We start from the raw sequence: 25465 nt of genomic DNA on the forward strand, positions 1-25465 counted from the left end.
TTACCTAAGAATGGGCATCCTGCATCAGACCACCAAAGGTCCATCTATCCCAGTATCCTGTCTTCCAATAGTAGCCAGTGCGAGATGCTTCAGAGGGAACGAATAAAACAGGCATTCATCAAGCGATCTATCTGCTGTTGTCCACTCCCAGCTTCTGGCAATCAGAGGCTACGGACACCCAGAGCATGGGGTTATATCCTGACCGTCTTGGGTAATAGCCATTGATGGACCTATGTCCCATGAACTTATCTAGTTCTTTCTTGAACCCCATTATAGTTTTGGCCTTCACAACATCTTCAATCAAAAAATGTTATATCCAAAAGCCGTGCTAGGAGCTGTGTATGCTACCCCTTCCCTTGCCCAAGCGCCACCTGTGAGTGCTTTATATACAGTACCAGTTGTTAGTGATGTCACAATGATCTCGTGATAGCCCAGAAAGGAAAATAACTATACTAAGGTTTACATGCACTCAAAATCTCTAAAGAGGGAGAAGGGGTTGGAAAACTGAAGAACCCCTTTTCAAAACATGTACTGAAGATTCCTGAATGCAGATCTCATTTTCATCTTACTCTCCCTAACACAAACTTTCACTGCCTTTATTAGTTTACTAAGAAAAATAGATAATAGAAAAATATCTATGCAAAAAGTACAGGAGATCTAGAACCCAACATATACAAAACAAATGAACTACCTTGGAGTCGAGAATACATTTCATAGCAAGCTGACAAAAAGCAGAGAAATAGTTGTGGAGCATGAGCCCAATTCTTTTCTTTTACACCAGTGTATGGAGCTAATCCAAACTTATACTGGTGCAAGTGTCTCCATAATGCCAAAGAAATGTAAAGGATCTTGTTGCCATTTTAATCACAGAGGACAAAGCAATGAAATATAGCATATGTGCAGCTGAAAATAAACTCTGCACCCAAAATAATCAAGTTGTAGACATACCATAAGATGTTGGAAAGAAGAATCCAACTTTTTTTAAAAAATGGTCTCTCGGTCCTCAGACATAGATAACAGTTTACTATGTGTCAAAATGTTTTCCAATCGCAGCAAGAAAGAACAATTTAAACAATAAAGAGGTAGAACGTTGTGTTTGAACTTTGGAAACAAAGACTTGAGTAATGGTGGTGACACAAAAATAATACTGTTCCCATGAAATTTGAGACCACCTATTCCCAGATACAAGCAAAGGTAGTGTGGATACTATCCACCTAATATGTGTGGAGTACGATATATACAGGTGACTTTTTCGAGAACTCTTGGTCTCTGAGAAGCTACTTCCAAAGTTCCACAAACTCCAGCTTGTTCAACTGAAATCCTAGACATACCTCTCACCCCTCCAAGGTTGGATGTGATATGTATCAAAGACCCAAAGTTAGGAACAGACAAAACTGCTCATGTAGGAAACTCAAAATGCTGTGAGATCAAACCTTTAGTGTAAGTAACTTTCTTTAACCTCTGGGTTTTTTTTATTTCTAGTGATTCTTTTTTTCTAATCTAAATAATTTTCAGCAGTACAAGTGTGGAACATTGGTGACTTTGGGTCTAAAATGAATAATGCCCTTTGAAATGAGAGATATTTGAGAGAGATGTCATAGGGTAATATATATCTAACAGAAAGTCTGTAATACGGGTAATTGAAAAATGCATATCAGTCTTCTACAGTTGAGGCAATCTGCCTAGTCATCTATGCATTCCTCCCACTTATACGGCCCCATCAGTTCCAGATAATGTCAGACAACATGGTGACCCGTTTCTTTTATACACAAACAAGGCAGGGTGAAATCTCTTCCTTTATGCATAGAAGTGATCAATGTATGGAACCGATGCATCAGGAACCATATCACGCTCTCAGGAATATACCTATCAGATGTACAGAACTATCTGGCAGACAATCTCAGTAGTCTCTTCTTCACAAAGTTACACAAATTTCATCCTAGTCGCCATCATAACCACCAGAAGAGTGAGTGAACTAGGAGCACTCCTGGCTGACCCACCATATACCATGTTTCATAAGGAGAAGGTTTCCCTGAGCTTCCCCTGAAATTCATCCCGAAGGTGATTTCCGAGTTTCACTTAAATCAGCCTATTCGCTTACCGGTATTCTTTCAAAAAACCTCATGCTTCCGAAGAAGAAGAGACTTAGCTCTCTTGACATCAGATGAATGGTAGCCTTCTATCTGCAAAGAACGAAATCTGTGAGGAAAAGACTTGTTTGTTACTGTGACAGGGAACAAGCATTATCTGCTCAGGGACACTCTAAGTGGCTCTCCGACTGTATCCTCCTTTGTTATCAGCTGGTGTGTATCACTTCCTTGGACAAAGTGCAGGCCCCTTCCACTAGCGCACAGGCAATCTCTCTCTAGCATCTTTGAGAATTACCTGCACTGAATATTTGTAAAGCAGCTAACTGGAACTCTAGTCATACCTTCATGAAAAATTATGCCTGGGTCCAGGGTTTTTCTGCAGATGTTGTCGGGACAGCAGTATTACAGACATCTATACCTATTACAACCTTGCCTTCCTCTCCTCCCCCACATTGAATCCTGCTTGCCAATCACCCACATGTGAAAAACACAAAGGGACCAGAAGTCAAAGAAAAAATAGACATTACTTACTTGTAACTAACTGGAGGTTCTTCAAGATGTGTGGTCCTTATCTCTATTCCATTACTCACCTTCTTCCCTTCTGCTTCAGATCTTTCTGATTTGCAGTAAGATAGAAACTGGAGAGATGTCTGTCTGTGCCACCCCATATACCTTCGGAGGGGAGCAACTGCACAAGTGCACACCAGTAGATGCTACTTGCTAGAAATCTCTGGTCTCAGGTGCATGAAGCATGTGACTACCCAGGTGTGGTATACAGATAGGGACCACACATCTCAAAGAACTTCCAGTTACAGGTAAGTAATCTCCATTTCCTGCAAAAATCATTCTTTTGGGGAAACAAGCCCATTTTCCATCAAAAATGTTTTGAAAAGAAAATTTTTCATTAGTTCTAGTCTTTTGTGAAGTAATTTATCATTGATGGCAGTTTTATCCTCTGCTAAATTATATAGCATACTTTTATTACAGTAAATATTTTCATCATTTTCTTCCCTTGTATTTTCACCTGTGCTGTACTCACCACAGTTAATATGAAATGCACAGTGGTTTGAAATTGATGCATGAAAGGAAGATTGATTTATTTCATATAGTGTACAGTCTATTTTAGTATTCACATCAAGCACTCCTCTGTTCCCTCCACATCCATATTTTACAGCATTTTAACTGATTGATTTGATTTGACCCATCACTTTGATGGAACCCTTGCCACAGAGGGCACATGTGCATACCCCACAAATCATTTACTTGATTTGTTTCAAAACTGTTTAGCTTACCCTTAGGTTATTGTTGTGAACTTCCGGCCCTTTGATTTTGATCAGATTAACCAATCACGTGTGTTGCTGTCTGAGAGTCCCAACTCCGCATAGATGAAAGCTTAGTGTACTAACTCACTGCTCCCATCTTTTTTACAGCATTTATACGGTCTGGGTCAAATCCTTCTATCCTTATTCAGGTCAAATTCATATAGAGTGAGTAAGAACTGCAGGGTTCAGTCCTATACACACATAATGAACCTTGTACAGATGCTTCTAAATCGGATGAAGTGTCATCTCCTGTGTCAATTGCAGAGGCAAATGGTGTTGATACTGGTGGGTGAGTTGGTACTGAGGCCCAGAAGGTGTCCTGTACTTGCACGGGTACCTGAGGTTGGTAAGGATGTTGAGTTGGTACTGACTGGAAGTGTATCTGTGTACCTCAAAGAGTAAAGAGGAGCAAGAGCTACCTGCAGAAGAAGAAACACCACCTTATCTTTTGCTGATGATTTCAAAGCCTTTCAGGACCTTATGAAACATACAGCTGAGACCCTATATATTCTGCTGGAGGAGATATCAGGATGGTTAAAGTCACGCATGAGAACCAGAGTGTGCGATCTAGTAGCTTCTGCGAGTTGCCGGAAGAAAGCCTCATCCACCTCATCCCCCTGGTCCGGTGGTCTATAGCAGACTCCCACCACTACATCACTCTTGTTGCTCACACTTCTAAACTTAATCCAGAGACACTCAGGTTTTTCTGCAGTTTCATACTGGAGCTCTGAGCAGTCATACTGCTCCCTTACATACAGTGCTACTCCCCCACCTTTTCTGCCCTGCCTCTCCTTCCTGAACAGTTTATAACCATCCATGACAGTACTCCAGTCATGTGAGTTATCCCACCAAGACTCTGTTATTCCAATCACGTCATACTTCCTTGCCTTCACCAGGACCTCCAGTTCTCCCTGCTTGTTTCCAAGGCTTTGTGCATTTGTATATAGGCACTTGAGATAACCTGCTGATCGCCCCTCATTCTCAGTATGAGGTAGGAGCCCTCCCCTCACAGACGTTCCTGCCTGTGCTTCCTCCCGGTATCCTGCTTGCCCACTTACCTCAGGGCTTTGGTCTCCTTCCCCCGGTGAACCTAGTTTAAAGCCCTCCTCTCTAGGTTAGCCAGCCTGCTCGCAAAGATGCTCTTCCCTTTCTTCATTAGGTGGAGCCCGTCTCTGCCGATCACTCCTCTTTCATGGAACACCATCCCATGGTCAAAGAATCCAAAGCCTTCTCTCCGACACTACCTGCGTAGCCATTCATTGACTTCCATGATTCGACGGTTCCTACCCCGGCCTTTTCTTTCCACAGGGACGATGGACAAGAACACCACTTGCGCCTCAAACTCCTTTATCCTTCTTCCCAGAGCCACGTAGTCCGCAGTGATCCGCTCAAGGTCATTCTTGGCAGTATAATTGGTGCCCACGTGGAGAAGCAGGAAGGGGTAGCGATCCGAGGGCTTGATGAGTCTCGGCAGTCTCTCTGTCACATCGTGAATCTTAGCCCCTGGCAAGCAGCAGACTTCTCTGTTTTCCCAGTCAGGGTGGCAGATAGATGACTCAGTCCCCCTGAGGAGAGAGTCCCCGACCACCACCACCCGCCTCCGTCTCTTGGGAGTGGTGGTCGTGGAACCCCCAACCTCAGGACATCACATCTCATGCCTTCCAACCAGCGGAGTCTCCTTCTCCTTTCTCCCCCGAGACGTATCATCTGGTCCACTCTCCGCAATGGTAGCTGTGGAGAGAACATGAAAACGGTTACTTACCTGTGTCTGTGTTGCTGGTACCCGGACATTCCCCCTTCTCTTCTGGAGGTCACACGTTGCCAAGCTTCTTCGCTGGCCTCTTGGCTCTGCTGTGCAACCTGCTCTAAATCTTTAGAGCTTTGTGCCTGTAGAAGCATATCCTGACTTTTGTCCAGGAAATCCTCAGATTCTCATATGCAACGCAGGGTCGATAACTGCTCTGCTGTTCCCCACTGCTCATCCCTCCACTCACAGGAGTCTCTTGAGGCAGAAGGTACAATCCCTTCCATCAATGGAAATGATCAAATGTATCCCATCAGACTTCATTGGGAAAGGATTCTATACCAGGTATTTCCTGGTCTCAAAGAAAACCTGTAGGGGAGAGACCAATTCTGGACCTCAGGACGCTAAAAACCTTTGGCTGCATTCAGTGATTCTAAATGGTAACCCAAGCAGCTGTAATCACCCACCCAGACCTCTCAGTGCATCGCCTCAAGGTGTGGCTACTCGGTGGTTCTCTGGTATAGAACTAGACTGCTCCCTAGAGGTACAGACAGGGCTGTTGCATAGCAAGAAACCTGCAATGAGAAAAATTTACCTGCTTCCAGACTTAGTGCAGTCACTGATCTGTGCTTCCTCTCAAGTCTCACATAACACATACACCCAATTACCTATTCAGTTTTAAAAATCACAGATGATCCCTGAGTTCAGTTAAAGTTCACCTAGCTACTAGCACTGCCTTTCATTCCCACATTGAGTGGTTTTCCATCTTTACCCACCCAACTCTGACAAGGTTTCTCAAAGGCCTCTTGCCTCCAGCTAAAGAACCAGTTCCACTGTGGGACTCCAACTCGTCCTCAATGTGCTGAGAGAACCACCGTTTGAACCTATGGTGAACTGTTCCTTCCTCCATCTATCTCTTAAAACCTCATTCCTTTTAGCCATTCCCTGGGCCAGGAAGGGAGGGGAGCAGAGATTGGAGCATTGATGGCTCACCTGCCATACGGAGTGTTCTATGGTGCCGAGATGACACTTTGCCACACCCTCTCTTCCTTCCTAAGGTTTCCTCAGAATTCCCCATCAACCAAAAGAGTCACCTGCTTGTATTTTATTCCAAGCCTCACTCTTCAAGAGAAGAAAAGAGCCTTCATAGTCCATACCTGCATCAAATTTCTATTCACTTCAAAGTGTGTCTCCCCTGATACTTATTTTCCATTCTCAAGCTAGGATCTGACAAAAAGTAAACATTAGAAAAACTGTGGTGGCTACTATTATTTTTAAGTGTCTCAATTTACAACCAACTTGTCAGAGTAACTTTAGTTTTGGTGGAAAAACTGCTTCTGTTGGCAAGCCTCACTATTGTAAGAAGAGCTCTTGCCTAGGCAGAACTGGGTCCATTAAGGGCTTTACCCAAACTTTTTATTTGAATTGCAGAATGCGTACTCCACTTAGGAAGGAAGGAACAATCCGTTGCATACATACAAAATGGGAAATGACTGCTTAGGAAGCAGTATGGCTGAAAGGGATCTGGGGGGTCATAGTGGATCACAAGCTAAATATGAGTCAGGTAAGGTAGTGCAACTAACCCCACTTTACAGATGGAGAACTGAGGCACAGAGACTAATTCATTTGCCTAGGGTATCTGTGGGGGAGCAGGAATTCAACCCAGATCTTTCACCCCCCAGGGTAGTTCTGTAACCATTGGACGACCCTTGGTCTGTATGTAAATGTGAAATAAAATGTTTGATTTTTTAATTTAAAAAATGCCGGTACAAATGCAGAGGAGTGGTCACAGGGGTGGGGCTGGAAAGTGAGCCTGTCCTGCATTCACTTAGCGCAGCAGCTCCTGTGGCTCCTGTCCTGTGGGGCAGCATCCAGGTTCCAGCTCCAGGCATTATGACTTGTTGTCATGAAAGACGGGCCAAACCTGAGCGACACTGCAACCCCGTGCACCAGGTTGCAATAATACTCAAATTTGGCCTGGCTGCTCTTCCCACCCCTGGTCACAATGGAGGGAAGTTGGGTCAAACCTGAGTCGTATTGCCACCCTATGTTCCAGGTGGCGATGCCCTGACGGGGGAAGCAGGCTTGCAAGGTGGGAGCAGCTTCTGTGGGGTGAGTTTATATCAGTCAGGGACAGAGACAAGTCAGACAAACAGAAGAATCATGGTACCCAGGACTTTTTTCCCACCATGAGAAACCTGCAGCGCTACTTACAGCCATGTTATGAAGGTATACACTCCCCACTAGAGCACCTCCTTGTGGCCCAGCGTGAAGGGAGAAGTTCTCTCCCATTGGCTTAGAGCGTCTTCATTAAACTGCGTTTTAAGTGTAGACCTGCCCATCTGGCCACACTTTGGGTATTGTGTATGCTATCAACCTTAGCTTCATTTGCTTTTTGTCATCTTTGTCCCCAGTACTGCAAACCCTTTAGCGTATGAATGGAGAGTGGGAGTGTTTACATGAAAAACACTACAGGGTTTGGCCCTGGAACAGTCCCGGAGTTTTTGCTGCTTTCTAGGGTTTTAGACCTCTCCCCTAGTTGGAAGAATTGCTTCCAGAAAGCTTTTTGCATGTCAGTTAGTCTTGCTGCTGTGGGGTGGGTCTCTCTCAAACTGCATCCTAGGTGCTTCTTCCATCAGAATGGCCAACCGCTGTGCCTTCTAAGCTATTTTTACAATAACTCATGGTACAACTAACTCTGAAGTGACACTTTTGCAGGTCAGCAGAACTGTCCCATTGAGCATCAAAACCACTATTCCGTGCTCTTTCATTTTGGGGACTAACTCCCATAGTCCATACCTGCGTCAAATTTCTATTCACTTCAAAGTGTGTCTCACCTGATACTTATTTTCCATTCTCAAGCTAGGATCTGACAAAAAGTAAACATTAGAAAAACTGTGGTGGCTACTATTATTTTTAAGTGTCTCAATTTACAACCAACTTGTCAGAGTAACTTTAGTTTTGGTGGAAAAACTGCTTCTGTTGGCAAGCCTCGCTATTGATCAGATTACATGTTGAGTTCTGGCTATGCAAGGAAAGGGGCAAGAAGTTTAGTCTGTTAATAATGGAAGTTTAGTCAGTCATTTGACACTTAATATTAAACCCGCTGGAGCTGATGTTCCGTATTTACATTACTATTTAAATTCCTGATAACTTCGCATTAGAATTTAGAGTTTAATTAACTAATCTTTGATTCTGGGCATGAGATTTCAACCAGGAGAAAAGAGCAAATTAAATTTAATCTCTTTTTTTAAGAAAGTAGCAAAAAAAAAAAGTGAGCCGCCTTGAATTCTGGTGAATACCTCTAATTTTAGGGTGTCATAATTCAGAACCCCTAGTCCAAATTCATTTCAAATTTGGGAGAAAAGTTATTTCTCGGTACCAGAGCTCACTTATCAGTTTTGAGGCCAATATCCTTTGCTTTGTGGATTCTAGGATGAGGGCAAAAATTGATCTTATTATGGAAATTCAGATAAAATCTTAGTCCCTGATTCATGTAAGTACTTAAGTGTGTGTTTAAATCCATCCTTGTTCAGGACAGAATTTACGCACATGTTTAACTTCAAGTCAACAGGTACTAGTGGGAAAACTTCCCCGAATTGGAACCTTAGCTATAGAATGGGTATCATATCCCAGACTCTTACTATTTCTCTTTCTCTAAATGGAGATATATTTTTCTTTAATTTAAATATTTAAACAATTTCTCCACTCAGTTGCTATAAATCTCAAGACTCGGAAGCCATTTATAACTTTCTGACAACTTTCTGAATTCCCTTTTCATACTTCCATTTACTTTTAACATTTCATTTCACTTTGTGTTTACAGATAGACTGAAATTATTTTAAACCTCCTTAGAGGGTAATATAAAGATCTTAAATAACAGATTGCAATTTGTTCACCTTTTGTGCTGGACGTATTAATGGTTAATGACTTATTTGCTGTTTTACATGGGTGCTTCCAACTTCTTTTTCTTACAACAACAGAGGTCTTTGCTGAAATGGTCATACCTGGGTTATGATGGAAGCTATTCTGCCATTATGTTTACGGTACAGTGTATGTCAAATAGCAGTCAAAGTAATTTGGGCATCACGGGAAATAATATGAGAGATTCTAGTGCTTTCTGTAGAAACCTTCAAATTCCCATTTCATTAAAAATTCCACTCTGCAGCTGGTAGCAGAGATTACTGTGTTTCACCATCTGTGCAGATTAATGTTGACTAAAAGAGAGTGGGTGCAACAGATGAGATGGCTGGCTTTGCAGATAAAACAAAAAAACTCGAAGTAGAATATCTTTTCTCGACTTTTGCATCTTACACCTGTTTCATTTTAATCGCATGACTAAATTGTTTAAGGCAAACAATTCCAGCTTTATAAAAAGCTGATTAATTTAGAAATTTCAGATCATCAAGCTGTTTTTGGACTTGTAATTGAACACTGTTAGTAATGGGAATATTTGGACTTCATTAGGAATTAGTTGAACACCTTGCATTATACCTTCTGCTAATCTCTGAATATGATTTCTTTACCCAAGCACCCACAATGGCACCAATTCGTGATACTGGAGAATAACACCAGATGTGCTATAGACTGGATTACCAATGAACAGCTAGCATTTGGAAACTCAATTGATTAAAACCCATGCTACTGTTGTTTTTATTTCCATGCCCTTCTTCTCTGGGAGCCTTTACTAATCATTCCCGAGGGCAGCCACCTTGTTTACGGAAACTGCATTTTTAATCAATTTGATGTCACTACACATCCTACCGTGTTACAATTTTCAAATTACATTAGCCTAATTTTTATCCAAATGCATAACAGAGAACAAAGGAAATATAGTGCTGCCTTCTTGCTGCACATCAAATAATGAAACAAATTGTTGGCAATGATCATTGTACTGGGTTTCATCACTAAAATTAATGGATTTGCCAGGAAATGGGATAATAACTTTGATTATTTCTTGAGAGCAAGTGGAAAGCAAAAACGGCAATTAAGGTAACCTTGAACCTCAGCGTTGCACTGCACCTCGGACCAGATGGTCATTTTATGCTTTTATGGCATGTGGGAGGAAAAGTGCATCCATTTAGGGCTTCTCCCCACCAGGGTAAAAGGTATTTTGTTGTGTTTTTAAGCTCATTAGCGAACACATTTTAACCCTCTAGTGGAGACAGGGCAAGTTGTTTTGTAATCAGAGCTTCTGATTTTCAGTTTTACCAGATAAACACTGATAAAACACCCCCAATACAAAATAAACAAATGAAATAATAAAAAATGAAATAGGTAGTGGTCCAATAAACTCCAGAAATTGTTACTGGTAGGTAAGGGCTTGTCTACACAGAGCTGTAATGCAGACTACGAGGCTGTGATTTCTTAAGATTAAACTTCAAACTAAAATGTGGTGCATTAGTTGATCCGCGTAGACGTTGCTGGGGTACGCTAAAGGTTCCTTAATGCACATTAACATTGGGCTGTTTGAAACAGTACAATTTTAAAGCGCACTAGGTTACTCATCACAGTATATACAAAGAGAGAGCCTGGAAAACCCCCAATGTTTGGACATCTACATAAAACTCAAAAATTGATTAAAAAAACAAACAAACCCAGAAAAACTAAATTAATAAATCCGCCAAGCCAGACGACCTAATTTTAATACATGTTGGCTGGTCAAAGGTGAAACTAAAGAGGGGAGCCTAGGAATCTTTTTGTTTTCATTTCCATTCATTGCACCCCTTGGTTCAGGCTGTTATCACTGCTCTATTGTTAGCTGTAATTTGTGCAGTTCTTCCAGTAGTTTATCTTAATTATTCCTAAGGAGTAACAAACAAGCCAGCAAATAGTTTGGGGCTGTTATTTCAGTAATATGTAATAAACACACATTGCTGGGAGCTTCAAAGCTTCTGTTTCCCCTTGTGATGGAGGATGCCTCTTCAGAGTCATTACTCTCTAGATTATATTTCAGATAGTCAGTTTCAGCTGGTGCATAAGTGTAAGAAATATAAATATTGTCTCTACTTTCTCTATTGACTGCATAGTATTTTGTAATTTTACCAGCTTGAGGAGCGCATAACTCTAATTGTTCTTCTAGTCTCTTATTGTGTTTTCTCACTTCCATCTCTTGATTTATTTGAATGTTTTCCTGAAGGAAAGAAAGCTTTCACTTAGGAAGCAAAATAAAATATCTTAACTGAGAGTCAGTCCTTTTGTAGTGCATCTTGCATATTTGTGTTGCTTTTTTGTATCTTAAAATATTTGGAACGACAACACAAGTAGAATAGTCTCCATGGTTTTAGATCTGACTAATAATATTTATTAGGTTTCAGAGTAGCAGCCATCTTAGTCTGTATCCACAAAAAGAAAAGGAGGACCTTAGAGACTAACAAATTTATTTTGAGCATAAGCTTTCCTGAGCTACAGCTCACTTCGTTGGATGCATGCAGTGAAGTGAGCTGTAGCTCACGAAAGCTTATACTCCAATAAATTTGTTAGTTTGTAAGGGGCCACAAGTACTAATATTTATTAGTGTTATGATGAGTTAGATGCTCTAGAAACATTGTTAAGATAGGAACAATTTAGAATGAAAGGGATTAAAATATATTGCTGATAGAAAGGTGCAATTTGTGTAGCTGTGTGGGAATTGAATTTTCATCTCATGGAAAATTCCGATGTTTTTACTTTTATTTTCGTCCTAAAATTAAATGACCATTCAAAATAGATCAAAAAAAATTTGCAGAAAGAAAAATTCTGAAAAATTTATATTCAGAAATATATATATAAACCTGCTATTTCTAATAGAAACAAAACACTTTATTTCAAACTTTCCTATCAAAAATTTGAAAAATGTCTTTGAAAAATTCCCACAATTTTTTTTTAATTTGACCAAATTTTGGGGCAAAATTTTCAGTTTTTTGAAAATTTTCCTCCCACTCTAATGATTTGCATTTTCTTCTTAGCTGAGACATTGTATCATGCACGTTTCACTTTAAAGTGGAGCAGGTGGGAGCTCAGCTAAAAGGGTTGGGGAGCAGCCCTTCACCTCCCTGCATTTGCTGAACAGCACTTCCCAATAATGCCATCTTTTGCCCGGCTGGTGTAGTGAGAGCTCCTCCTCCTCTTTCAGTCTGCTTAAACCACCGATCCTGTCCTGTGGAGATGGTTGACTGCTCTTTGGCTTTGAAGGTAACAAGTTACCTCTTGAAGATAATGGGACTTTAACCTGCAAGGACATATGTCCCATGTGTCATGAAAATGACAAGGAGGAATGTTCTTCTACAATGAAAATATTGGAGAGAAGTTTGTACTATTAGCATAATGTGTTATGAAATCCAGAGGGGTTGCATGGTCAGTAGCCATGACTGGTTGAAATTTGTTTCCTTACCTGGAAGTTACTGTATCTCTGTGTTTATCTAAGTGACACAAAACTGTAGGAAAGATTAAACTTCAAACTCCAAAAATTAATGGGACGGGGTAGTGATGGCTAGTGGATGCACGGGGAAAAAGCCATTATCCAAGAAAATAATACCCTAACTCTTAGCACAATACTTGTTTTCAAGACAGACAAATGCTCTCCAAACACCCTGTGTGGTAGGTAAATACAATATCACTATTTTACAGAACAGGTTGCTGAAAAGGAAGCTAAATGAGTTGCCCAAGGCCCCAAAGTGAGTCATTGGCAGAGTTCGGGTTATACCCCTGAGGTTCCTGATGCACAGCTCAGAGCACAATCCACTAGACCATGCTGTCTCTTAGCATGGAGTTTATAATGGAAACTCAGCACTGTGGTGCCAGCAGCCCGTTAAAATTATAGCAGGAACTTTTTGAGGAGTAGCGGGTCTGTTCAGTCTTTGCAAACCAAATTTTTTTTTTTTTGTGTAGTCCACAGTTCATTTTAATATAACTTTCTGCCAAGTAAATAATTTATGGAGCTCATTAAAGCACTTTTGAAGGAATAAAAGTCAGATTTTCATGGAAAAGCAGAAGAAAAATCAGTTCTTTTCGTAGAATCATAGAATATCAGGGTTGGAAGGGACCTCGGGAGGTCATCTAGTCCAACCCCCTGCTCAAAGCAGGACCAATCCCCAACTAAATCATCCCAGACAAGGCTTTGTCAAGCCTGACCTTAAAAATATCTAAGGAAGGAGATTCTACCACCTCCCTAGGTAATGCATTCCAGTGTTTCACCACCCTTCTAGTGAAAAAGTTTTTCCTAATATCCAACCTAAACCTCCCCCACTGCAACTTGAGACCATTACTCCTCGTTCTGTCATCAGCTACCACTGAGAACAGTCTAGATCCATCCTCTTTGGAACCCCCTTTCAGGTAGTTGAAAGCAGCTATTAAATCCCCCCTCATTCTTCTCTTCCGCAGACTAAACAATCCCAGTTCCCTCAGCCTCTCCTCATAAGTCATGTGTTCCAATCCCCTAATCATTTTTGTTTTAATGTGAAATTTTTGGTGATTGATCTTTCACTTCTTCTGTATATGACTTTGAAGTGGTTAGCAGTATACGGTATGGCTAAAAACCATAAGTAATTTTTATTCTGCTTTTTATTTTACTTGTATGTGTCCATTGTTCATTTTAAATTTGTTTTATGTAAATTGGGTCTCCTGACATGAACCAAATAAAACAAAGTTAGATTAATTGGCTAATTTTCAAAGACTCATTCTGTGTTGATGGCAATCTTTTCATGAATTTTTTATTATTCTCTTGTTTAGTGTGCCAGTGATTTTCTCTGAAAAGATGGGGAGTGAGTTTCTTATGAATATTTTGGGTGGTGGACTAAATTCAGCTTTGACATAAGCAGGCGTAACTCCCATTGATGTGAACTGGAATTTCACCTGCTTTATATATTTTTTTAACTTTAAGTGTAGTGTAATCCAGATTTTCTCCCACAATGTTTGGAAAATGGGGGCGCTAGCAAAGAACAGTGCAAGCTGCTCGGTTCTGACCACTTCTGAAAAGCTGGCTGTTTATTTAGGTAACTAGGAGATGCAGGGGCTTTTGCAAATCTGGTCAGTGATTAGTACGAAGAAGGTTGCTCCATGCTAGTGGAGTTTCTGCTGTTACTCAATATTTGTAACTGTTTTTTTTTTTTAATTTACTTCTGTGGGACTTTGTGAGCATAAAGCTTTGCACAGTTGGGCTCTCAATTAATATAAATTTGATTGATCAATTGTACCATGTATTTTCATTTGCAGAAAGTGAGTGAACATATGTTGTTAGGCCCAAATCCTGTTTGTCTTATTCATGCAAGTAGTCACACTGGCTTCAGTGGACTTCTCAAATGAGTAACCAGGTCAGAACTTGGCATTTAGTGGTACCTAAATATCTTGTAAGAAGCCATGAATAATGTTCAAGTACCCTTCTGATGCTCAATAGCATGATTTTTTGCTGTGCTACTCTCTTGGATAATCTGATTCAAATTAAGTGTCTTCACTGGATCTTGATACAAGCTGTTTCTGCAGATCATGCCCTCAGCTGTTACTATCTCTTTTTTAGTATGAGTAAAGAAATCAGTCATTGTGCTGTCAGTGGAGGGTGAATATAAATTAAATACTTGAGAAGAAATTATGGGCTACTGCTTGATGCTTCATAAATTAAAGAGCTGAGTCTTTCTTACTTGCTGATCATCTTCCAGATTCACAGTCAATTTCACGTGTCTAAAATTCAGGGAGATGGTTATTTGAAATAGGGTGCCTGTGTATTTTAGAGGAATTTGTCCCAGTACAACTACATAAATATAGTTACCCATTGTGACAAAGTTCCTCCTCTGCCTCGGTGGGTCCCGCGCTTATTGGTGGATTTGCTCGCCTCAGAGATTCCCAGCAGCCCACAGTTTGGCCACTTTTGCTAGTGGCTCAAACCTGCCGTCCACTCAGCTAACCTCATCACTAGCCAGCATGGGGGAAATGGAGAACAATGTCTCTGTGTCCCACCTAGTGGGTCGGGAACAGGCCAGATCCCTTTCCAATTTAGACCTTCCCTTCTGGTGTTTCTCACAGACCAGGTCAACTCCTCTTGTGTCCGATCAGGAGTTGGAGGGATGGGGGGAACCCAGATTCACCCTCTACACTGGGTTCCAGCCCAGGGCCCTGTGGATAGCAGCTGTCTACAACGTTCCCTGTATCAGCTGCATGACCGCTACAACTCCCTGGGCTACTTCCCCATGGCCTTCCTCCAGCACCTTCTTTATCCTCACTGTAGGATCTTCCTCCTGAAACCTGATCACGCTTGAACTCTTCAGTCCTCCCGCAACATGCCTTCTCACTCCCTGCTCCTTGCGCACCCCCCTGCTAACTGATGGGAGATCCTTTTTAAACCAGGTGTCCTGATTAGCCTGCCTGCCATAACTGATTCTAGGAAGGTCTTAATTGGCTCCAGGTGTCTTGATTAGCTTGCCTGTCTTAATTGGTTCTAGCAGGTTCCTGATTGCTCTAGGGCAGCCCCTGCTCTGGTCATTCAGGGAACAGAAAACTATTCATCCAGTGGCCAATATATTTGTCTTCTACCAGACTCCTGTACCCCACTGGTCTGGGTCTGTCACACCATGTTAAACCCCTAATGTAAGTGCACTCTCCTGATATAAAGCAGTGATTACCTGGATAAATTTTACTCTGACAACTTGCATTAGCAGTTTGTATCATTAGCTACACAGGTGCAAGTCTCAATCATTTTCCTACTATAGACAGGCTCAGAGCAGTGAGGACAGTTCTGGTGGCTCACAGTGCCGTTATTCTGGTGAATTAGCATACTCCAGCTTTTGACAAATGTTCACTAAACCAAACCTTCATTAAAGATCCTTCTTTAATACCAGAAACGCTTCCTCTTCCAATGCACTGCCGTTGAAATATTATTTCCTGTTACAATTCTGCTTCCCACTGCTTGGGTTGTCTCAGCATTTTTAGCAAATAACTCACTAACTAGCTCCCTGAATCAGAGAAATTCTTCTAACTATGGCTTCTAGAAACGGCAGGCATTAATAAAGTAGCGCATTCAGTAAAGTTTCTGGTTTAAAAAGTGCAATCCTGATAGTTGAGGTCTGTGACAGATCATCCATTAAAATTAAGCATGCTGTTTAGGAAGATGCTACCCATCCAGATGTGGAACTTCTTGGAGTGTCCAGTGGAAATACTCTAGAATAGAGGAGAAAAAGCAGAGGTGAGAGGGAGGAATCCATGGCCTAGTTTACAGCACATCTGGGCAGATTAAGGGGAAAAGGACAGAAGAAATGCAGAAAGAAAAAGGAGAGTATAGATGGTCATCAAATACAGAGAAACATGTTTTAATTTGGCACACTAACATAAAAATAATTTCTTAATGGAGCTGATCTGCTCACCTAAATGAAGAAGAATTAGGGCCATCTCTTAAGAGAGGAGATTGGCTGATAAAGGTGGTTTCTTGTATAGCTTTTATGCATATATATCTGTTCTGTCTGCCTATACTTGTATAGGTGGAACAGAATATGTATGTATTTAGCCTTTACAAGAGACCATCCTTATAAGCCAAAATCCTATTACCTTCAGTAAGTGCAAGTTTACACTAATCAAGTCAGTTGAGGCTTGGCAAATGTAACTCCATTGTAGTGAAACCACAGTTGAAGATGGCAATAAAATACATTTAATAGCTCACTGCAGGGGCCTGCTATACAACTGTGGCTTTGATTCTTTTGCCATCCTCTCCACCTTGAATCAAGGCCAGAAAAGCAATGCCACTCCATAAAAGTCATACCATTCTGTTATTGGCAATGTAATCTTTAAAACTGTTGGCTTGCAAGTAGGAAAATGTAAAGAGGATTTCTTGAAAAATGGCACACCTCTGTGAAAATACCGAGAGTTAGGAAAACCAATGAGCAAAGTTGTGTTCCCTTCCTTTCTCCCACCTCCCCCGAAACTAACACCCTTCACCCCCCTCCCGCCCCGTGAACCTCAGATACCCAGCACTTTCCGTAAAGATTAATTGGAAGAATATTTCCTGCCACTGCCTTCTGGGGGATCTCCCTCTCAAAATGTCCCAGCATTATAGTCATTGATGACAATGTCAATAGTGTTAATTTAGACTATTAGAAGATATGTACAAAATATCAGGCTCTGATGGGACCTGTTCAGTTCCAAGATTTGCAGTCCCATGCAGGCTACCTTGCCAATCCAACACTCTTTGGCACAGAAATAGGATTGTTTTTAATTCGCAGGAAAGGGCCTTCTCCCCATCTCTTGTCCTTTTCAGGGATGGGACACTCAACTGTTATCCTGTAATTAAACTATCACTACAAATAGGACTCTACTCCCAGCTGCAAAGACAGACCACCTCAGGTGCTGCTAGCTTGGAGCTGAGCTACCATGTCCTGCCTGCAAACCTTGCTGTCAGTTCTCACTCTCCAATATTATGTCTAAATAGAGGATTATTGGCTCCCACATCTGAGAAGTGGGCACCATCCAAATGAGAGTCCTCTTGTGCTACTCCTAGCTGAAAGGGTGGAAGTTCTCTTTGCTCAGATAAAGTCCTTCCATGTCCTCTCTGCTGCTGTTGGTCTGTGAGTGCTTCCCCAACCCCAACCCTAAGACCATACCAGCATGGTCAACTGAAAAAGCTGCCCTGTGGCAGCACACAATTCCTCGTGATTCAGTTGAGCAGCTCCATGCCTTTCTTCCCAACCAAACTGTTGAACCACCTCAAGATTATATCTGCGGGAAGGATGCTGTTGCCACAACACATGAATCAGAGCATCCCATGATGGCTGGGCCCCAAGAAACATACCTGATTCCACACAAAGCCTTAACGGAGATCCTTGCGGATGACTCACTGCCCCTGTGTAGGCCTGGCACATAATGAAATGGCAGGTTCCTGGATTGAGAAGGATCTGCCACTTCAGTCTTGTCCTGTCACACCCATGGGAAAAGCTATAAAATCAAAGCCATGAGGTTACATATAAACAAGTGCCCCGTCACAAGGGAGGAGGATAGGTGAGTACTGGGAAGGAAGAGAGAGCTCAGGATCATTGGATACTTTACAGAGTGCAGCGGAAAGAGGCCTGCTTCTACCAATCACCACCTTTTAGGGGTGGCACTGCAGTCCACTGGTCTTAGGGTATATCTACACCGCACCATTAAACCAGGCTCATACTCAGATTTTAACCTTAATTCTCCGGCTGTTCACACAGAAAAAACTCTAACGTGTTTGGATGTGTTTCAAGCTTTGGCTAGCTGGCCCAGCTGTGGGGGAGGAGGGTGTGCTAGACCCTGCACTCTGGTTTAACTTTGGCTAGAACCCACCCCTTTTGCAATGAGGATTCAGAAAAAATCACTCAAGTGCTAATAGCCCCCCCAGTTCTCTTACTACAGTTTCCCCTGAAGGACAGACAAGTTCTCCTGTATTTCATACAGTTGACTGGGAAAGGATCCATAAAGTGCCTGTGCACAAAACCATGGGGTAGGCCCCCAGACACATGAGCAATTGCAGAATCAGTGGGGACACAGTAGCATGGTGTGGCTTTGCAGTGGGGATGCTCACACCTGGTCTAGGCTAACCTGGTGCCAATTACCTGGATTAACTGTGTGGCATAGACATAGCCTCAGAGGCACTGGGCTACATGTATGGGGTGCTGCTATTGGCTGAGGGTCATTGCTGTGCCATCCAGAGCTTCGCCCACCCTTCTGGCCCTTCCCCCCAATCCAACAGTAGCTGAACCCTCACTTTTGTATATTTTGGGAGCTAATTCCCTCTCCCTTAATGAACAACAGAATTCATTGGATTGCTGCATGTGTTGGAAGGGAGATTGTCAACAGCCTGATTCATCCATCAGCCTGCTATACAAATCGTGGTATTTTCTGAATGAAGCAGGAGGTGTGAAATCTTTAGCTACTGCTGCCCTTGCAGTTATATCTGAAAATGTGTCAGCCCTTTCATGATGTGTTCTCCAAATATCTGAAGAGGTGTTTACAGAGGGACACTGCATTTCAAAACAGCGGTTTGAAGAGCTACTTGCCATTCCTTGCCATACCTGCGGCATCCGTTATATATTTCTTTATCACTGCATCCTCAGAAATGTAATATATTCAGCCAAAATTATTATGCAGCATATGCTTATACTGGGATGTTGTGCTCTAGGTTTGTACAGGCGGAATATTTGTGTATATTCAGAGATTAAGTATTAAATATAAAAGCCATAAAAAACCCCAACAATTATTGGTCTAAATTATTATCTTGGTTACTGCATTGCTGTAAATCCATGGTAGCTTAATTGGCAGTGATCTGATGGGTTTAAAAACAAAAAGAGAGTGGCATAGTTATGTCTCCAAAGCATTACGCGAAGGGTTAAATCCTGTTCTAATTCACATTAGTGTTAATCTGGAGTAAATCCAGTGAAAACAAAGGATTTACTCCCTGTTTTATATTGCTGTAAGTAAAAGCAGAATTTTGCCCTGTGATGAAGCCCCACAACCCAAACCCCGTGAGCCCAAGTTCGTTGACCTGGGCTCTGAGACTCAGTGCCGTGGGTTTTTCTTTGCAGTGTAGACATACCCTAAGTGGTCAGCTAAGGGTCGGGTTGCCCTGTTCTGAGCACACGTGACTGGCTAGGCGTGGTGAAGCAAGAGGAGAAGCCAGCAAAGGTTCTCTTCATGGAGTTTTCCTTGGTCCGTCTGTCATGGAATACCCAGGAGGGCTTGACCCCCAAGCTCTGTGGAATTGCAAAGGTTGGGAGTGGGTAGGTCTGAGGTTTTATTTCAGGGCCATCTGTAATGGGAACTGCATTTCCAGCCAGTTGGAATTACCTTCATGGTCTAATCATCTTCAACACGTGCCCCATGCCCCAAGTCCCTGGAATTGAAGGTGTTTCAGTTTCCTGCAAAGGTTTAAATAGAGCCAAATAATTCCCACCTTTGCCACCACCTCCTCCTCATCCCAAAAATGCAAAGCCAACCAGATGAGGAAGCCCAGCAAAGCAACAGCAGCTCTGCCTTTCCAAAATAAATAAAGCTGCATTATTTTCAGGCGGCTCTCACTCTGCTGTATTGTAAGCTCAGTGGTTTGAGCATTGGCCTGCTAAACCTTGGGTTATGAGCTCAATCCTTGAGGAGGCCATTTAGGGATCAGGGGCAAAAATTCGGGATTGGTCCTGCTTTGAGCAGGGGGTTGGACTAGATGACCTCCTGAGGTCCCTTCCAACCCTGAGATTCTGTGATGAGCATCCAAGCAGTAATACGGTCACCTTGGCTTTGCTACGGTGAACAATGCCAGTGCCTGATGCCAGCTCTTCTTGTAGCCCACAAAAGGGAGGTGGCGGGGAAAGCATATGTAAGAGTGTGTACTGAGTGTGTTTGTGGCTTGCAGACTTACTGATATACTTGGAGTCAGAATTCACTGTACAGTTTCATGGGGAGGAGAAAAACTCTAGTGTTGGGAAGTTTTGTTTGGAAATAAATTGTTGATGAGGCAGGAAAATTAATTAGTAATTAAACTAAATTAATTAGTAATTAAACTAATTACAGTTTGATAGATAGCTAAGAGCGTTTTGTCTTCCTGAATCCATCATTTTTGTCTGTGAGGCATGTACCATGGTTTAGAAAATGGCCCAAATCAAAATTCTAGATCTAAATACCCCAAAACTCTGGAGGAGTTTGGATAATAATAATAGTACCTAGTTCTTTTATATAGCACTTTTTTATCAGTAGATAAAATCTCAAAGTGCTTTTCAAAGGAGGTCAGTACTGTTATCCCCAACTTACAGATGGGGAAACCGAGGCGTAGAACAGGAAGTGACTTGGCCATGGGCCACCCAGCAAACCAGTAGCAGAGCCAGAAATGGAACCCAGGTCTCCTGAGACTTAGTCCAGTGCCCTAGGCCACAGAATTAAACTATGTAGCATTACTTAATACAAAATTTTTGTTGGCTTCTAGTTTAACAAGACTTCTTTTTCTTTCTGATGGTTGGGTTTTATTTCTTTGTTTTGCTTCATTTTCATTCTTGGGGTTTTTTCTTCAACCGTGTCCAAGTAAAGAAAGCTTGAATCCTTCAGTGGAAGGAGGTTCAAATTCAGTGAATAAAGTGCTAGAATTCCATCACAAGTTTCATACTAGATCAAAAATTTTAGGCCTGAGAACAGCAGACCAGATTTCGATTTTTATTTACTAATATAGAGATGTGCAATAATAATTAATCTAGTATTCTACTAGGAAATAATCCATTATACAAGAAAAGAATAAAAATGCGAGTGTTTTGTGAGGGTCAGTGTGACAGATGTGACACTATAAAATCGCTTTATCTACCAGTGAAACCAGCCAGTGGAAGCATGTGCCTGGCAGTGCAGAAATTCCACAGCAGTATATTAGCTTTGCAAAAGAATCTTTTCTGCCATTTGTTTATTTTTAATGCCTGACTAGTAAACCTCACTGGCAGAATGAATAATTACTACCATTCTGGTTTTGTGTTTCTTTCTTTACAATCCCAATCTATTCTGCATCATCAGTATGAGATTCAAGCACATATAATAAATTAGACTAGCTGCCACAGCAGTGTTCTTACTGCTACAGATTTGCATCAGTTGACAGTAGATAAATTGCAAAAAAAAACATGGAGGAAAAATACATACATTAAAACCATGGAGTGTTTTAAAAACTTTCTGAGGCCCAGGAGTTTGATTCAAATGCTGATTCAGACCCCAAGTCAAATTAAAATGTGAACTGTCTACATTATGCTGTCAGAATGCCTCCAAGCACCACTGTTCAGTTTCTGTGGTTCTGCCATGCTTCCCAGCAGCTCTGCAAAGGGGAGTGAGACGGGTTTGGTCACAGAGACCCCCTTGGGACTGCACCTGATGTACTGAAACTACCTCTGAGCCTGGTTTCCCTGCCAGCTTGGGACTTCAGAACCCTGTTTTGTTGAGCCAGACATGCCAGCCGGCTGCAACATAGACCCAGAGTCTGAACCATGCCCCCAAAGCTGCAGACTTAACTGAAAATGGCTTAGTAAGTACTCCTGTCTCCAGCACCTAGCTCCCAGTGGTATCCAAACCTCAAATAAATCCGTTTTACTCTGTACAGGGTAAACGTATATGGGTAAACTCATAAATTGTCCGCCTTCTATAATACTGATAGAGATGCACATGCAAAACAAAACACGCAGTTCTAAGCCTAACATGTGAAGAAACTGATGACAGATGAAATCTTACCCTCAGAGATGTTCCAATAAGCTTCTTTTACAGACTGGACTCCTTCCCAGTCTGGGCCCAATCCTTTCCCCGGTACAATCCTGGTTAGTTCCAGCTCAGGTGGTAAGAAGGGGATTTCTTCATGACTGGCCCCCTTTGTTCTGTTCCACCCCCTTTTTATAGCTTTGGCACAAGGCGGGAATCATTTGTCTCTCTCTGGGTTCCCACCCCTCCTTCTAAATGGAAAAGCACCAGGTTAAAGATGGATTCCAGTTCAGGAGACATGATCACATGTCCTGTGAGCTCCCTTCTAGTCCTCCTGGACTGGTCTGTAGGTATGCAGGGGAGACTTGCAGGTAAACAGAGTAATCTACGGTCAGTTGTCCTAGACAATGGGAGCCATCAAGATTCTAAACCACCATTAATGGCCCACACTTTGCATAATTACAATAGGACCTCAGAGTTATGCTACATATTCCTAGTTTCAGATACAAGAATGATACATTCATACGGATAGGATGAACACACTCAGTAGATTATAAGCTTTGTAAGGATACCTTACAAGAGACCTTTTGCATAAAGCATATTCCAGTTACATCATATCCACACTTATAAACATATTTTTATACAGCATTATGGAATGCAACATCACAAGGAGCTGGGGTGTCATTTTGCCCTGAATGTGTGTTGCAACATAAAGTTCAAGCTACCCATGGGCAAAGTTATGGAGACAAGATGGCAGATCCTGTGCCCAGCAGTATATCCTTACTCAAAGGAGTAATATAGAAAAGGTTATCCTGCCTCACATAACAATCCCAGCAAATAGAAATGTCTTCTCTTTTTGGGTAGGCAACCTGAGTATTTCCTTGGGTGAATTCTGCAGGCTGTTAATTATGACACACAATTTTACTGCCTTAAGGGAAGACCAGAGCTATGATCCCGCATTGCACTATGGGGGTATAAGTGCCATATAACCAGAAGTTATGGGAAGATATTAAAAGAAAATTGAGGCTGAATATCTGGAAAAACTTTCTGATAGTGAGATCTACTAGACTGTGAAAGAGTTCCCCAAGGGGGAGTAGTGGAAACTCTATCACCTGATATACTTAAAACATGAGTGGACAAATCAATTGCTATAGAGTATACTAAGGAACAGCCCTGTGTTGGCTTAATCCTGATCCTGCTATCCTTGTGTATCCAAAACTCTCTTCTTCAGTGGGAGTATTAAATGTACGAAGAGTACAGGATTGGGGCCTTGATACGCGACCCCTGTTTTCCACCACCCCCTTCCCCCCCCCCCATGAAAATATTTTACACGTTTTTAAATAAATAAAATCCTAGAGTTTGATCAATTAGAATGATTACTTGCTTTGTCCTCATGTCAGATTATTACTAATTAAAGCAAGTGCCCATAGCTAGGCTGGTACATGTGGGTGCCCTATATACAGCACATTTATTTGTCAGTCAGAAATTTCCTTTCTGCTCCTTTATTCACAGTCCATGGTAAGCAGAACATGGACCTGCTAACATATGTGATTAACTTTTGAACCCAGGATTTTTGAGTGGGTTTTAAATTAGGCAAGCTAACCCATCCCCAGTATTACTTATTATTATATTATTACATATATTTGTTTTTACTAGCAACGTTCTGAAAAGTGCATATTTCCATCCTGATGTGCATACATTTCTTTAAAGTCCATTTCTTGTAGATCTAGTCTACATATCATATGATGTGACAGTTCCTACTGTGGCTTTATTTTTATTGCCAAATACAAATGTTTGTCTGTTTGTGGGTATTACTGCTGTAGGTTTTTGGTTTGGTTTTGTTTTTATCCCACTGTCTTTTTAATGATTCCATGTATCTTTCCTCTAAATGCTGCTTCTGCTTTTTGCTAGGGCGCTCTCTCTTTCCAAGTGAAGTGCTCACTGTCTTCCTGAGTGGGGACCAGTGCATAAGGGGGAAACAAGATTTGATTATTTAAATCATATGGACATATATATGATACTATTACGCAGTCAAATCAGGAAAACATGCACAGCTAGATTCTCCCACTGGTACAAATTATAAGTAGCTCCATGGAAATCAGTGAAATTATACAAGTGCAAACCCCAGTGTAAGTGACAGCAAAATCAGATGTATTGATTCTATACTAAAAAGAGACACTGGCAATTTAAAAATCACATTCCAGTCTGAAAAATGTCTACCTATAATTGTTTCAAGTATAGCCAAAGGTAACTACAACTGAAAAAGGGATGACAATTTTTTTCTAATTTGTTTTCTTTACGCCTTTGACAACATTTTGCTTGTAATCAATTTCACTCTTTCCCCTGTACATTGTTAGCTTCCTGTTTAGTTTGTGTGGGTCTTTCCCACAGCAACAAGAGAGAAAAGCAATTGTAAAAATAGGGCAATGTGAGTATAATACTACACAATTTGGTGGGGGACTCGAGAGATGTTTCAATACCTGAAACTGTTTTAAAACTTACCTTATGAAACGTCAACTTTCAAGGTGGTGATGCTACTTTACCGACTAGACTCTGCTTTTCAAACCAGCACCAATCTGGGGTAACTCTACTGACGTTGTAGATTTACACCACTATAACTGAGATCATGATCTGACCCCTGTATCTTAAATGAACCATGAAAACAATTGAAACAGAACAAATTTTGTGAGTACTGTTTACAAGTCCATGCTTTTCTTCACCCATATTTGACTTCTAAACTTTATTATTCTGTTATTTATCTAACTCCAGAAATGTGCACAGTGCTGTTCAGTAGGATGATTGTTCCAAACAGATAACAAGCTCCTGCTTTCAGAGCTCATTGTATGCGCATGACTGGAAACAATACAGTGCAGAACGAATCCAGCATGACACGTGCTCATTTTAGCAGAGTGCTGTGCAGATAGTGTTTTTCTGAGCCTTACTTGTTGGCTGGTGGGTGCTTGTTACTATACCAATTCTATTTTTAAATCTTGACACAGAAACATCTCTGATGGCATTATGGAACCGGGTGAAAGGTGGTTGTTTTGTTCTGTTTATTAATAATTTTATGTTACTGCTGAATAATAATGCAACCCAGATGAGGATACACTGTTTCCTTTAGTTTCCTCGGGGATATCCCAAGAAAAAGGAGGTTGGCAACGGGATTCATCTGATTATATTTGTGT

At 41.5% G+C, this 25465-nt stretch overlaps 1 protein-coding gene and 1 long non-coding RNA gene across 4 annotated transcripts in view; one reads left to right on the top strand and one right to left on the bottom strand.

The window, feature by feature from the left end:
* The window catches only part of CA10 (carbonic anhydrase 10 (inactive)), a 338569-nt gene that overhangs the window by 165411 nt on the left and 147693 nt on the right, over window positions 1-25465 (top strand). The gene's annotated exons all lie outside the window — the stretch shown is intronic.
* LOC140897637 (uncharacterized) lies at window positions 15937-18003 on the bottom strand. The gene is made up of 2 exons (XR_012154772.1): window positions 17905-18003; window positions 15937-16283 (listed from the first exon to the last, which is right to left on the bottom strand). It is a non-coding gene; the product is annotated as an uncharacterized LOC140897637 (long non-coding RNA).

This window comes from Lepidochelys kempii, chromosome 14 (assembly GCF_965140285.1).
Source record: "Lepidochelys kempii isolate rLepKem1 chromosome 14, rLepKem1.hap1, whole genome shotgun sequence".
In the NCBI taxonomy this organism is placed as follows: domain Eukaryota; kingdom Metazoa; phylum Chordata; order Testudines; family Cheloniidae; genus Lepidochelys; species Lepidochelys kempii.